Source organism: Petaurus breviceps, unplaced genomic scaffold (genome assembly GCF_028583685.1).
Source record: "Petaurus breviceps papuanus isolate PSGF00001 unplaced genomic scaffold, PetGlider_PUasm1.0 90919, whole genome shotgun sequence".
Classification (NCBI taxonomy): domain Eukaryota; kingdom Metazoa; phylum Chordata; class Mammalia; order Diprotodontia; family Petauridae; genus Petaurus; species Petaurus breviceps.
Window position 1 is genome coordinate 14,774,277 of NW_027187378.1, and position 7,328 is coordinate 14,781,604.

The window sequence follows — 7,328 nt, forward strand, 5'->3', positions numbered from 1 at the left end:
CCCACCAGCTATGGTAGACCTATATCCTTGAACAATGTTAATTTTCAGATTGTGAACTGTCCATGAGGAGGCAGTATGGTAAAATAGAATAAAATAAAATACAAAGAATAGCTCTGGAGTCAGAGGAATTGGGCAAGTCACAATTTCCCTGGGACTCAATTTCCCCAACTATCAAATAAAGGAATTGGATTAGATGGCATTTGAGATCCCCTCCAGCTCCAGACCTATGATTCTATTACTTTGCCAAAAGGTCACCCAGGTTGATTTTCTTAAAACAACAAATGTTTAACTTGGGGGAGTCTATAGGGGAAGGGTTAATTTACTTTCCCACCTTCTAATTCAGTTGATAGAGTCACATGTGATGAGGTGTCACCACGTTAACAAGGTGTCAACACATAACCATCCTCTCACATCTGTGAAAAAGACCCCTGAAAGGATTTCTTCCTGTTTTCCACCCCCACCCTCCCCCATCAGCTATGGAATCTAGCAGCAAAGCTACTCACACAGAATGGGACTTCCCCTTCAGCAACTGGAAAGTCAGGACAAGATACTTCAAGGTACAGTTGAAGGACCATTCCACATCCCAGACAGACAAAGATACAGGTCATCATTCACTGGAAGCAGTTTCCAGGATCAAGTCTCTGGTAGCAATGAAGAGATCCAAAATGGATGCAAGAGAGCCAACCCAGTCCATCAATAGTGTGGCTGCAGCGAGGCCTGCACAATGAAAGAAATTATTTCAAGGTCAAACAATGCCAGGAGGTGTTAGTTGCCTTGGCCACAAGTCTCCTACTTAAATGCCTCCCTACATTTATATTTGGCACCCACTTTTTCCATATATACTGTATTAGAGGAAGGATGTTCCCTAGGTTTGTGGAATGGGGGTGGGGGAGGTGAGGAAGTAATGTTTTGTAGTTACTATTTTTACTTTGCACTCTTGGTAAATGCCCTTCCTAAGAGTTAATTGTATCTACTGGCTGACTATTAATGGAAAACACACCAGCCGGTTCAAGAGTAGGCAACCACAGAGTACCCTGTGAATCCCAAAATAGCATCTCCTCTCTGAGGACTCTACCTACCAATGAATATAAGTTGGAGGAATATCCCAGAAGGAGTGCTACTCATAAAATACTAGGGAGTCAATCTGCCAAAGCACAATGAAAACATAAAGATAACAGTTACAAGACACTGTAAAGAAATAATGACTTGGTAAGGATAGTCATTGCTCATGACTGAGCCATGTCAACATAATAAAAAATATTACGCAAATTTATATATGTAATAGAAATATTACCTAAATTTTATGTGTGTGCATGTGTGTGTGTAGAAAGAGACAAAGACAGACACAGAGAGAAGGAAAGACAGACTGAGTTATTAAAACACCAAGGAGATGCTTTTTGTTGTTCAGGCTTGTCCAACTATATTCGTGACCCATGGGCCATACTGTCCATGGGGTTTGTTGGCATAAATACTGAGGTGGTTTACCATTTCCTTCTCCAATTGATTAAGGCAAACAAAAATTAAGTGACTTGCCACACTGCTAGTTAGTGTCTGAGTCCGGATTTGAATGCAAATCTTACTGACTTCAGGCCCAGCACTCTATCCATTGAGCAACCTAGCTGCCTCTGATGCAGTTTAAAAGGTTCAGGTACCCCCCAAGGACCAGAGTACCGTAGAGAGTCACCTGGAATAAATTCACAGACTGGAATATTCTTCAAGTCAAGTTGGCAAAGGTTTATTTTAATGCCATTATGGTGAGTGGAGCTCCTTAGGGAACTTGCACTCCTTAGGGAGCTTGCAACCTAACAGGAGTGATGCTTATATAGGAAAAGTAGTGGATTATCTGGCAGATATGCTAGTTAGGTGGTCACTAGCATCATTCACTACTGGAAACCAGAGGAAGAAATTTCTCAGGTATATTTTTGGTCTGTTACGTCCATAGGAAGATAGATTTGAGAGTTGATGTTTATACCTTGAACTCTGAATTGAATATAATATGGGAATCAATACATGATAATTCTATGGTTACAACATAGTCCTGTTTTTACAAGAGAATTTCTTCACAGATCAGCTTGTTCTTGTGATGGGAAAAGATAGTTTGTTTTGTCCACTCATGAGTAATTGCTAAGCACAGTGTCCTTGGGCTGGGGAGAAAACTGTCAGGGCTAGTGTTTTGAAGCTAGGGAGAAATATGATCTTGGAATTGGGGTCCAAGTACAAGCATCCAAGCACCCCATCACCTCCAGGTACTTTTTAAAGCTAAACAAAATCCTTTTGGAAGAACAAAAGGTCTAGAATATCAAGGGAGGGTGGGGGGAAAGAGATGAAGAGGGAATAACACTTTCAGGCCTTATATTTTACAAATCAGTAAATCGCCTAAACTATTTGGTCCTCATTAGAAACAGAAAAGTTATATCAGCAGAATAGCCTAGATGAAGAAGACTCAGAATAATAAAACTCAGGAGTGTTTAATAAACCTGGGATCATAAACTGCTAGAACTTATTTGATGAAAATTGCTGGGAAAACAAAAGCCATTTGGCAGAAAGCAGGCTTAAATCCATATCTTTTTGTTTTTTGGAGGGCAATTGGGGTTAAGTGACTTGCCCAAGGTCACACGGCTAGTTTTTGTGTTATGTGTCTGAGGTTGCATTTGAACTCAGGTCCTCCTGACTCCAGGGCTAGTGCTCTATTCACTGTGCCATCTAGCCACCCCTTAAATACATATCTTAACCATATACTATCACAATACAAGACCTGAATATAACAGCTCAAACCATTAAAAAATATTGGAAAAGAACCAGATCATGTGCCTTTAACAGCCATGACTAGATAAAGAATTGTTGACCAAGTAAAGGATAGAAGCTAAAAAAAAAGAGAGAAAATAGATCATAATTCATGTGAAATTGAAAAGCTTTTACACAAAATCAGTGAAGCTGTAGATAAGAGGGGAAAACATTTCTGAATCAAATAACTGGTAAGGATAAGGGTCTGATATCTAAGATATACAGGGAATTAACACAAATATATGACCAAGAACTTTCCCAATGGATATGGCCAAAAGACATGAACATTCAATCCCATCTGCTCCAGAAGTTTGCCCTCTCAATCATCCTCACTCTCACTTATTTCCAATCTCTTTTGTCTACTGGCTGCTTCTCTATTTCCTACAAGCATTCCCATGTCTCCTCCATCCTCAAAAACCCCCATGGATCCATCCATCCCTGATAACACTCCATATTGCTTCTGCCTTTCGTGGCTAAACTTCCTGAGAAAGCCATCTACAATAGGTGCCTGGAATTGCTCTCTTCTCACTCTCATTTTAACTCTCTGTAGTCTGTCTTCCAAACATCATTCAATGGAAACTACTCTCTCCAAAGGTATCGGTGATCTCTTAGTTGCTAAATCTAATGGCCTTTTTTCTATCCTCATCCTTCTTAACCTCTCTGCAATAGTGTTGACCAATCAATCAATCAGTAAACATTTATTAAATTCCTGCTTTGTGCCAGGCACTGTGCTAACCCCTGGGGATACAAAAAGAGGCAAAAGATAGTCCCTGCCCTCAAGAAGTTTACAATATAATGATCACCACCTTCTCCTTAAGACTTCTCTCTAGTTTTGGGGGACAGCATTCTTTCCAGGTTCTCCTCCCTCCTCAGTCTCTTTTGCTGAATTTTCATCTAGGTTATGCCTTCCAGCAATGGGTTTCCTCCACAATTCAGTCCTAGTTCCTCTTCTCTCTATATGAAGTTTCCCTTTATAATCTCATTATCTCCCAAAGATTCAATTATCATCTCTATGATGATGATTCCCAATTTATTTATACAGTCCCAACTTCTCTGCTGACTTCCAGTCTTACATCTTCAACTACCTATTAGACTTCTCAAACTAGATGTCCTGTTCCAGTAGACTTTTTTTTTAATGGGAGAGTAAAGTTTTTATTCTTTTTTTTTTTTGCTTTTTGGAAGGCAATTGGGGTTAAGTGACTTGCCCACAGTCACATGACTAGTTTTTTGGTGTGTGTGTTAAGTGTCTGAGGCCAGATCCGAACCCAGGTCCTCCTGACTCCAGGGCCAATGCTCTATTTACTGCCCCACCTAGCCGACCCTTCTGGTAGACTTTTTAAACTCAATAGGTACAAAATTTAACCCATTATTCCCTCTATCCCAAAATGCCATGTCAACGGTACCATCATCCTCTCAGTCCCCCCAAACTCAGAACCTAAGTGTCATATGAATTCCTATCTCTCACCCTTCCATATCTGATCTTTTGCCAATGCCTATTGATTTTACCTTTGCAACATCTCTCAAACATGCCCCTTTCCCTCCTTTGATACTGCCACCACCCTGGTGCAGGCCTTCATCCCCTCACACCTGGAAATATTCAGTAGCTAGAGATACAAGACCTAAACTCAAGAGATGGTGGCTAGATATATAGATTTGGTAGTCACTTACATAGATAAGATAATTGATTCCATGGAAACTGATGAGCTCACTTATCAGCATCAACACCAGTTATAACCCAGTCGACATGCTCAGATGACTTTGTCCAACAACATGAGTGGTAGTGGAGAAGCCAGATATTTGGCAAGTTGATGCCTGGCAAGATATAACTGATGATAAGAGACAAAGGAATTTGAGATTATCTGAGGGGAGAGGAGTCTCATATCAGTGGATGTTAAGGATGAGTCATGGGAAGAAAGGGAGCAAAAACTGAGATCCTGTCAGTCATAAAATAGGGAATAACCAGTCGAGAGTCACCTACCCTCTAGGGTACTATGATGATTGAGCTTGGAGTTAGTCTCACTCTCTTAGCTTCCACAATCATCTCACTCTCTAATAAAACTCTCGCCACAGATTCTTGATATTATTCTCTTACTCCCCTCTCAACCACACCATGGACCTCTCCACCTCTGGACCTCTGTACAGCCTGTCCTCCATGCCTGGGAGGCTGTCCTTCCTCACCTCAACTTCTCAAAGTATCAGTTCAAATGCTGCCTCCTACTAGAGGCCTTTCCTGCTCCTCCAAATCATGAGTTTTCTCCTCACTCCTCTTGAAAATACTTTGTATTAATGTATGTGAATTGTGTTATATGCCCCCACTAGAATGATGGCTGCTTGAGGACAGGGACTATTTTGTTTTTGTATTTTCAGAGCTTAGCAAAGTGCCCTGCATAATAAATAAAAATTCCTGTAAGTTGAATTTTCTATTAAAAAGGCACTCCTAAACCATATTTAGGTGCTACTCAGTGTAAAAGTGAAGAATTGTGGAAGCAAGAAGGTGTTTATTCTTAATCAGAAATTCAAATCCTAATTCCATGTTATTTAGGTCTGTCAATTTCAGTTTCCCAGGACCTTGTTTCCTTACCCACATTACATACCAGCACAGGGAGGAGAGTTGCTAAAAGGAAACTCCCTGTTCACAGCAAAAGCTCTATTTAAGGTCCCCTATCTATTTTAAGAAACTGAATAAACTCTGAGAATTAACCCAGCTGAGAACTGGCTCTACTATGAAAACAGATTATGGTCTACAAAGCTGATTGTCCTTGGTGCTCCTGTGATTTCAGCCAATCGGTCAATAAACACTTAATAAGCTTGTACTATGTTCTAGTCACTAAACTAAGCACTAGGGGTACAAAGAAAGGCAAAAGACAAGTACCTTCCCTCAAGAGTTCACAGTCTAATGGGGGAGAAAACACATAAAAAAAATCTAGGAAGGGGAGGGACAAAGGAACTGAGTATGGGAGCATGATGAAGTCCTGCAGCCAGGTGGGAAGTAATGAAGCTTATGCCTTGGGCCCCTCCTTAAATAGAAGATCTGAGAGGAGCTCTCCAATCAAGGGGAAGGGATCCAAGGGACAAGGGTGTACTGAAGAGATGTGAGTTTCAGAGCCAATATCATCTTGCAGGAAGAGTTCCTGAAATAATGATGAAGTCCAGGTGCATATCCAGGTGGGAAATGCTTTGACTATGCTTTGGTGGTTCATTTCAGATTAATTTCAGATTTCTTTTCATTTCAAATTGCTTTTCCAAATATGTGTCTTTTCAATATTAACTCACATTGTCTTTCCTTGTCTTCTTCTGACACCTTGTAATTAAGTAGACTACTCTGCCTGCGGTTGAATGGATAGTAGATTCATCCCATGTAATCTCAAAGCCCCAAATTTCTCGATTATGTTTCATTATTATTATTGTTCTTATCCACAGAACACTTAGAACATCCACTTTGCATACATGGGGATACTCATGCTCCTCCTCTATGCAAATACTTTAGCTCATAACCATAGTACCACCAAAGTGCTTTTCTTTTACGAGTCAGTCAGAAGGCGTAATTAGTTCAAAGCATAATGAAATAGCATAGCAAGAAAAGTAGTAGTATAATATTTCACCAATAAGCATTAGGCACACATGCACACATGCCAAGGTCTGTATGACTTTCATACACCATCAGTGAGAAAAGTTGATACACATAGAAAGATATCATGTGTGGAGGAACACAAATGTAGGCAACGTGGGTAGCCAAAACACACATGAAAAAGTCATTAATATTTCTTATAACAGAGGTCCTCCTATGTCTTCTGGTGATAACATTTTACTGCTTCCCCTAAGCCTGCTCCCAACTGATCTCATGTGGCATAGTCTCTGTCAAGTAACACTCAGCTATTTTCCTGGTCACTGGGAAGCAATTTCTATGTTGGACATGGCTCGATTAGGCACATTGTTATTGCTAAGTGCTGCTCTGTTGAATGTGTGACTGGGGTAATTTTACAACTCCTTCATCGAAGAAGCTAAGAACCACTATAGTCAGCTAAGGCACATGTGTGTGGGGGCAGGGCAAGGGAGCCAGCAAAGTGTTCTCAAGCTGTATTTTATTTTAGTTTGTGTCTGTGTTTGTGACTGAATCATAGTCATTTACCTTTAACTCAGACAACTATCTGACTTAGAGGTAGAAATTACATTTTTTTTCCTCTCCAGCTTGTCAGGCAAATGAATTTAAACCAAAACAAAAGCTAAAGCAATCAGAAAAGGTCATTGCCCTCTATCTATCTGTGCTACATTCCTGCCTTTATACAATACTTGACATGGGCCTCTTAGGTTTTGAATTGTTCTACATTTATGACTTGGAAAGGTCCTTAGACAGAACCTAGTCTAAACCCCTTGATTTCAGGTGAGAGAACTGAGGTCCTTGAAAGAGATAAGTGACTTGCCCAAGGTCATGCAGGGAACAATGAACTGAATGGAAATCCAAACCTACATTCCCCAATGGTAGAGAGTTCTTATACAATGCTACTTTTCCTGAAGTATTACAGTGAATACAGACTATTATTATT